At 38.1% G+C, this 9,605-nt stretch overlaps 1 pseudogene; it reads right to left on the reverse strand.

The window, feature by feature from the left end:
• Positions 1-1,169: 1,169 nt before the first annotated feature.
• LOC114793821 (uncharacterized) lies at positions 1,170-6,909 on the reverse strand (annotated as a pseudogene).
• Positions 6,910-9,605: the final 2,696 nt, after the last annotated feature.

Below are 9,605 nucleotides of genomic sequence, written 5' to 3' on the forward strand. Positions count from 1 at the left end.
GGACCGGATCGTGACAGACTGTTGCAATTGTGTACCAGTGAAAATGCAGTTTGTTGTTTATACCCATAAAAATATATTAAAACCACAACAAGCATTAATAATATTAATTTATTAACACATTGGATGGTGGCACTGTCTAGAGAAGATGCATATCCAGAAACACCTCAATGTAAAGTAAAGTGAAGTGATTGTCATTGTGATGCAGCACAGCACACGGTGCACTCAATGTGACTTGACAGTGTGTGACAGTGTGTTGAAGCTGTCAGCATGGCAAATTTGCTTGAACCATAATCACCTGTCCAATCTCCATTATCTCCAATTCATTCCAGACTCATTCATTATGAAACCTGAAACACAGTACACATCGCAACAGGCTGACACCACTGCCATTTCCAAAGGGAAGACGGAAATAGCACTGCATGTGGAGAAGACGGACAACCAGCTTGTGCCAGAGAGCGACAGTTGCAGGCGGCCTGCACTCTGTCTTGGCTGCCAGTGCATCAATGGCCTCTCTGTTTTTCCAGCTGCGCTCCTGCTCCACAATAGGAGAGGACAGCGGCTCAGGGAGCAGACACCAGCAACAGGAATAATGCTCAAGTTCAAAGAAAGAGAGAAAAAACAAAGCTCAACAATTACACCCTGCTTACAAAAATCAAATGCAGAACAAAGCAAATTCGCTTTGAATACTGGTCACCAAGCACACATTACTACTAAACCAAATACTAAAACAGATCATGATATAAAAATATGTGAATGTAGAACTTTTACATCTGCATGTTATAACTAAACTCAATGCTGTATTGAACAAATCAGGTGGGCATTGTACATGTAAATGTGTGGTTGGAAAAAAAATTCAGTTCTTAAGATAATTCAATTCTTTTGGTAGTAAACATGTGTGGCTTTTATATTACGGAACTTACAAAGTATTCAGCAAAAAGTCCAGTGTTGAATTAACGCCAACAGAGTTGAGTTTAACACTTTTTCTGGGTTTATATAGCGCAACACACTTAAAAAGTAACACTTTTTAAAAGGTTAAATATTTAACACTACTTCAGAGTTTAACTTCAGCATTTCTTTAACTCACAAAACAGAGTTGAAGTAACATTAAAAGGATTAGAATCAACACTGGTTGAGATACATTTTTACTATCTGTGTTAGTTTCACTCGTTTCTTGATTTAAAATGTTAAGAATTAAATTCCACAAAAACATTTATTTTTTTGCATTCATACATTTGAATTAAAACATTTTGAATGCAAGTATAATGTACAAACTTTCACCTGACACACTGTATGAACAACATTGTTTTATCATCTTACTCACAGACTGAAAACTCTACTGGCTGGTTTTCCTCTCAGTTCCCTAACTCTGGGTGACTCCCTCATTTTCCCTACATCAACATTGTACACTGTTGTCTGCGGGAATGTATAAAAATTCACTAATGCAGCATCGTAAGACATAAACACAAAATGTGCTTTGAAAAGTTCATCAAATGCCCCAAGGGAGCGGTTTTCCTTGCATAGAGTGAGATGCTTATCCATGGAGATGTAGAAGCTGTCAATCTTGCTTTTCTGACGCCCAACCATAAGGAGATATAGCTGTCAACCCAGCTGGATGCGGACATGCTCTTCCAAACTGCAACATGACTAGGAATAAGTCAAAGAAATTAAAAATGAGAAAAGAATATTAAATACATTATTAAGTCTTTATTAAAATGTACAAGAATGTACCTAAATTTCATTCATGTTTTAAACACTAATTTATAAATGTTTCAAACAATGACAACAAAGAGCCCAGCCTTACTTAGTTACCTTATGAAATACCACAAGTCTCTCAACTGCATCAGATGCACTAATTTTGGGAGCCCTTGCTCGCCCAGGAGGTGGTGGAAGGAGGTGTAACAGCAACAACAGGGAGGCCATTTCTTGGTCATAAGCTGAAAGTGAAAAGATTAATATGAATGAACAGAATTGCACTTTTCACATTTGAAGTTGAATGAAGAGGATACAACTTACTTGTCTCATGAAGATCACACCCTGGAAGACTTTCTGCTGACTCCATCAAGAGGCACAACTCTGGAGTTGAAGTGAGCCACTTGGCTTCTTTTATGACAAATGGCTTGAAGAAGACATCCCATTTTTTAAGCAGTCTGGAAGATGTGTTGTCCTCAAATAGGAGAGTGAAATCTTGATTTACCTTTTAAAGAAAGAAGATACAGACTAGAACAAATACTTCGGAATGGTCAATGCATTCTCAACACTATAATACAAATTTACCAATCCCTTTGTGTCCAGAAATCTTGGGGAAGTGAAGAGGATATCACTTCTGGTTGCAGGTCATTAACAAGGTATTGATGCCACTGAAATGTCTCTTTCACCTTCTGAAAAATCAGGGTATTTTCTGTGGTATGGTTGAGCAAAGACAAGGCCTCTTTGCAAGCATCACCATCAAGCTGCCTCTTGACAGTAACCATTCTTTGGAAATTTGGCCCCCCAGAAGAAAAGTTAGTAGAGCTTTTTGTTCGCAATGCAGATTCTTTGCCAATCTTCCTTCGGACTGTCTTCAGACGCAGAGAAACTGTACTTCAGCATCATAGAAGTGTTCTTGAAAGAATCCAATATAAAAATGCAACATTACTCAAAACTAATCTCAGAAAATTCAAATGGGAATGCCGTGCATACAGATTCATGCCACAATACATGTTTGAAAGTAAAAAACACCACACAATGACAATATTGATAATTACATGGCCTTTCTTGGAATATGGATCCTTGAGAGAAGGGAACAGCAACACTATTCCAAGAGCATACTCCTCTCTGACTGCTTTAGTGGGGTGGAGCCTGAGAAGAAATTATTAAATTATTAACCCAACTTTGTGAGGTTGTTTTGTACAAATGAAAGAGGAGGAAAAAAATCTTACCCATGGATATCAATCATATGATTCACCAGTATGTTAACCATTTGTCTTCTTGTTCCATCTGTTAGGGTTTTTCGTATTTTCGTACTCCTGTAGTACTGTGTCACCACCAGATTTGCTTCTTAGCACATCTTCAATCAACTAATAATAACAAACTACAAATATGCTTTGAAAAGATGAATTTGTTAATTGTTAAGAAACGGGTTTTGCATAGAAATTTTGTTAAAACCTGTTTAGAAGACAACGAACGATCCTCAAATCTCTGTCTCTTGCTAGGGACTTCATCTAGTATTACAGTTGATCCACATGAGTTTGTTCTTGAATCTGACTTCTCAGAACCCGAACACAAGGAAAATGCAGAGAATTCTAAAAGAAAAGTATACAAAGTCAAACTGCCCTTCAACCTCACTCAGCTTCACATACCTCTGCTGTTGGTTGTGCTTGACCTCAACCAGCATATTATCTGACACACAAAAGAAAGACATGTCAAGGAAAGATTATAACATTCATACGATGGTAAAGGGCACAGAAAATAAGGCAAGGGCACGATAATAAATAAGGCAATTATTATTGTTTTTTTATATATTAAAAACTGTTTCTCTTTCTTCAGCTGAAAACGAAATTTCTTTTCTGTAAACCCTGCAAAATACATGTACGTATTAACTGCAAAATTACAGGAACACATATATCGATGGTTACTAAGCATGCTGAATCAATAACGGATACCATGAGCATTTTATCTCCACTCCAGCAGCTAATTTCTTTTCGAATTTAAAAAAGATATATTTTATATTAAAATGTAATAATTAGGCAGTGTTTAATATAAATTTTATGTATGCGTGCGTCAAAATCTCTATTATCGACTAAGGAAACAGCGGCGCAGAGCATTTTCCCAACAACCAAAACGTTTTACCAGAACTGTGCTTTCAAACAAGGCCCTGCGTGGATGCAAGGCCAAAACGCCTTTTCACCGCGGTCCTGTCGAACTAAACCGAACGAACAAAAGCGCGTGTTGTGCAATATTTACAGAATAAAAACATTATGAAAAAAAGTGCAACCTGCATATTAATTGCTGCTAAGTCAGGATGTATACATGAGAAAACACTGCGCTAGCTAACACTTCTGTCAGGCTAATCACCTGAACAAATGTGCAATGCAGTCCTGATCTGTAATGTATGTACACACGACTCGCATGAGGAGAAGAAAATGCCGCCAAGTTTTCTCCTTCCTCTTCAACCGAAGTGAAATGCGTTGGTGGAGCTTAATTGCATCTTTGCACCGAGGTAAGAACTCAGTTAAATAATTACAAGACAAAACACCATTTGTCTCAGAATGTGTTAAACATACACTTTGGGAGTTAAAATCAACTCAGATATGTTTAACTCTGGAATTATAACTATCCAATTTTTGCTGTGTAGTTACAGAGTTGTACTCTGCAATGTATGTACTCTTAGTATTCCTTTTAAACAGAGCGACAACTTGACTTTAGGTAAAGTTGGCAAGAAATTGGCAGATTCAATGTTCGCGGTTCAATAAATAATTAACAAACCATCATGCCAGCACAGAAGACAGTTTTATCAAACAGTGGGACCAGACAACGAGCTACAGGCAGATTTATAGTGAACACTAAATTAAATTGGATCCTATGTGCAGGTGCCAGTTAGAAGAGAGTCAGTGGACCTTCTACAAAGTGCAAAACCACACATGCAAGTGAAAATAATGCTCAATAACTCAATTTTGTTCTTGTGTAATTTTAAGTATATTTCATTCAAGAAAATAATCAATAGCTTGGCACCTATCCAATGTGATGCAAATTCACAAAATTAAGAGCCTCACTGTGGTCTCACAACACCCCTTAGTTTAGGAAAGTTAGCATTTTTAATATTAAGGCATTTTAATCTGAGAAATGCAATAGCTTGGCACATATCCTGCATGATGCCACCAAATTTATCTATGGTCTCTGCATGATCACACTTAGGGCTACACAATTAATCTCGATTACAATTTTGGCTGCTCCAATTAAATTAAGATGATTGTTGGTGGTTTTAACAATTCAATAACCAACCACCAGGGGTCGGATGTAAGAATAGACTGAATGGCAACTTAATAGGTCTATACACATATATATTAGAACTGTACATATTATTTACATGTAAATTGTTTACAAAAGCAAAGAGTGATTTAACAGTGATTAAATTTGATTTGTCATATTGCAGTATATTTTTTCCCCATCCACTCTATAATCACATATTAAAATGGAAAAAAATGAATTTAGGAGAGTGAAATCTTGATTTGAATGAAAAATTTATTTGATAGGGCCCTAAATGCATCACTTTTCAAAAGTAAAATTTTATAATAATAAAAATATGTTTTAAAATGTGTTTTACCTAAAATAGTGAATATTTGTGATTACAACAGTGATAAAAATAATCGTGTTTATCGATTCACATTACAATTGTAATTATTATTTTGGCCATAACCGTCCAGCCCTAATCACACTACAATCTATCCACTCACGGTGGTACTATAGGATTATGTTTGTTTCTGTGAATGTTTTTTGGGTCAGCCACACATAAAGCATTAATGTTTCTGCAGCACGTGCTAAGGACATGAATCAACAAAGACAGACAATTTTTGTTCGTATCAATGTACATTCACTGAATAGTCTAGAAAAAAAGAAATACTTCCACAGTTTTTAAGGATGTATACATACACACGCACAAAAAAATCACATACAGTATGTCTCAATGGGCTTTGACAGGCCCTACAGTTTACACCCACCACACTTGACCCTTCTGCACACATTGAAAAACTCCACTAAAGAAACTTCATGAGAGAGAAAAAAAGAAAGGAAGAACCTTGGGAAGTAGTGATACACAGAGGGACCTGCTGTTGGAATGGGAGGCAAGCTTTTGTAGCTTTCAACCTCTAAGTCAACCTGATTACTGAGGGTGAAGGACAGGTTTTCCTTTTGGATCCTCAACCTCAACTCCCTGTCCTCCTTTAATAATAGCTCCTCTAAGGCACTCCTTTTTTGGTGGAATGGTGGTCTACTCCATCTCCGCATCTTCTCCTTCTGATTCTTCCTTTTCCTGGTGCTCTGTGTCTGTCATCTCATCTGAGAGTCCTGTTGTTGGTCTCACATTGGACTCAATAGCTTTCCTCCTCAGCCTGTACCAAGTTTCATCACTTACTGACCTCCCTTTGAATCTTGGGTTCGTTGCTGTGGCCTCGTGCAGGAAGGCTTGGGAGAGGTTCTCCCACACCTACTCTTTGATCAATGCTACAAACATTGTATCTTCATCCTTCATAGTAAAATGCTTTTCTGGTTTTTGAAGAATGGGTATTATCTGTCCACAGGTGGCATTTTTCTCACATGACACACACAGTGTGGATGTATAGAGGACTCTCATGAGCTAGACAAACTCCTCAGCCTTATGGAAGTTCTCATCCTTCAGATGATCTAAGTTGTCCTTGGTGATTGCTTTTCAAAGGTGCGGGTCCATAAATCTCGCTATCATTAGATAGAGTTCTATCTGGTCTTGACATCAAGAATGAGGGAGTGTTGTGGAAGGTCTGAAATTTGATCATTGACAAATTGTAAATTTCAAAACAACATTTGTATAATAAATTAAACTCACTTACCAAGAATCTGCTGCTTTTCTTTTGATTTTGGAAAGTGATGACCTCTTGAACCACACAACCACTGCTCTGATTCAAGCTACCCATTTATCAATGCAAGCCATTTTGTATATTTTTCTGTCCTGTTAAATTCAACATATGTGCAAAACATCCTATTTTGTAGCTTCTTGATAGCAATATCTATATTACCAGCATTATCGACAGTCACAGCTACAATCTTGCTTGGCTCTATTTCAAACTCTTCTAGAATGTCAGAGATCTCCTCTGCCACTGCTTCACCGATTTGAGATTGGAACACTCTCCTGGTGTTGAGGACCTTCGATTTTACACTGCCCTGGCTTGTGTAGTGCATGGTAACATACATACAGGGCTAATATACAGCCCTTATATAATTATACTATATTTAATGCAACTGTGTACATGCATATACTGACAGAAGAGTTGGAAGAGTTCACTGTTGCAAAGGAATATGTATATAAGCACAAGCTCTGTGTACTGTGGAACAAACAACATTTCAAGTTACAAAAGGCTGGTCTGGGAAAATATGCCAGGTAATGTGTATATGACTTTTTTTCATTTCTCCAGTACCGACAGCAGAACGTCAAAGCTTATCAATACTTCGTCTTTTATAATTAGGCACCTGCAAGGGGCGTTGCGGATTGTAAACTAAAACTTCACTTAGGTACTGTGAGGTGAGAGCTTTATAGGTCAAAAGTAGGATTTTGTAGTCAATCCTAAATTTGATGGGTAGCCAGTGCAGTGATTGTAAGACTGGGGAGATGTGATTGAATTTTCTGGTTCTAGTTAGAACACTGGCTGCAACATTATGAACTAGGTGGAGTTTACTCATGCACATACTAAAACATCAAGACAGTACTGGCTTGCAATAATCTAACTTTGATGTAATAAAAGCGTGGACCAACTTTTCTGCATTGTGCATTGAGATCTTATTTCTTATGTTTGCAATATTTCTAAGGACACTATAAAAAAGACCATGTGGTGTGGGAGAAGAGAATAGAGTGTGTAGAAAAAACTCTTTCTCCCTCCACACAAAGCACTGTATTCAACCACTCGAATTTGATGTTACCTGGCAGGAAGAGGCATGGCACAGTAGAGGTTAAAAATGAACAGTTTCTAATTTATTAACACCGGTAAATAATTATTGTAGTTACATGTGAATATTGAATGTAAAAAGGTACCAAGGTTACAGAGAAAATAAACATGAGAAGAAAGAGTAAAGAGGGAGAAGAGAAAGAGAGGGGGAGAGAAAGGCTCAGAAGCCTTCCGGCTTCCGATGGAAAACCCCCTGAGCAAGAAAGCTCAGAGCCCTTTTTTCCACATGTGAGCAGACTTTTATACCCCTGGCCTACAGGAAGTTGTCACTGGCCTACAGGAAGTTGTCACTGACCAATCAGAACCTGTTGTTTCTGATGTCACGCCCCCGGTGCCTCCCATTTGGGGAAGACAAAGAGGGTGGACGGTCCTGACGGCTGATACTTCACACGTTGCCGTCAGACAAAAGGCATGTAAAAACCGGGGTGTCGAATCTTCACCCACAACCGTCGACACAGGAATGTCACACCTCCCCCTGCAGACATCTGTTATGCAAGGCAAAAGCAGGCTCCCGTGATGTCCATTCTTACAACACCTAGATCCTTTACTTCTGTACTTGGTGAGATAGGCTATCCAGAGTTATGATGTAGTCAAACAGCTGATGTCTGGCTACATGAGACCCTTATCAGGGTTTAACAGAAGAAAGCTGGTGAGCATTCACTGTCTAATGTTCTTCAGACAATTCTCTATTCTGTAAATGTATAAGGAAAATAGCAACGGACCTAAGATGGAACCTTGTGGAACACCAAACACAGTGTTGGTAATGATTCTGTAGCACTAACTCTTGCAGCACCCCTTTTTTCAAATAGTACCAATGCATTCCTATGTGGATTTGACCCTGTTTGAGCATTAGTAGCTTGGCCACACCCACTCAGATTGCTTATAAAAGTAATAGCACACCTCACACAATAGAGTACTCATTTTTGATATATAGCTTGTTGGTGTGCTTGCTCCAGTAAGTCTGTGTCTCACTCTGAGACAGTCAGTATCAGCATTTCAACCTTGTCCTTCAGTGTGGCAGTTTCACCCTTTTGAAACTCAATTGTCTGTTTGGCTTTCTGAAGAGTTACTTGCAGGGTACGTGCCTCCGTCAGAAAGAAGAATTTAGGATAACAAAACATCTGAAACTAAAAAAAGAATTCAGTGGCTTAACTTACTTTCAACATTTAACAACATTTTCATCAATTATGTAAAAAAAAAAAAAAAAAAAACTCTTGCAACACTAGTATATAGATAATAAGGACTTCATCTTATTTAATCAATGTTAGTGTAGCAAAATGATTGTCATTGTGAAAGGTTTTTAACCCTCTAGAACAAAGTGTATGAAGAAATAAGGGAATAACTTAAAGTTTTTCACACAAACAATCGCACAAATAGTCACTAAGCTAAAACAAAACTGCAGGGACTCTCAGTCACAACCTGACATTGCTGCCACATTGCACTTCACCATCTTTAGCCGGTTTCAGACCTAAAGCTGCATAAAGTAGTGCTGCCGTAAAATACACGTAGGTTTTATAAAATCACAAAAAACAATAGGAAAGAGGTCTGTGAGCTTGCAAAAAGATAAGGACATATTAGATAAGAAATTGTTCTGGTCTAGCGATGGGCAAAAGTTTATTTTAGACGTATCAGTTCACTAACAATACTCGTTCAAAAGAAATGTGTTCACCGAATCAGGTGAACTGACACACGGCTCAACGGTTCAGGTTTCAGTTCAGTTCACTGCTTCCGGGACCGGAGACAGCAGCATTGTGACTGTGTTGCGTTGACAAACACGTTTGGAAACATTAACTCGTTTAGAAATGATGTTGTTTTAAGTGTCCCGTCCAAAGATGTGCTCTACTCGGCAAACTGGGCTCAATGAGTGTTCCGTTCACTAAGCGTATACCCCACTCACACTGAACATGCACCATTTCCACGGAAATTGTCGCAATG

This window comes from Denticeps clupeoides, chromosome 7 (genome assembly GCF_900700375.1).
Source record: "Denticeps clupeoides chromosome 7, fDenClu1.1, whole genome shotgun sequence".
Lineage (NCBI taxonomy): Eukaryota > Metazoa > Chordata > Actinopteri > Clupeiformes > Denticipitidae > Denticeps > Denticeps clupeoides.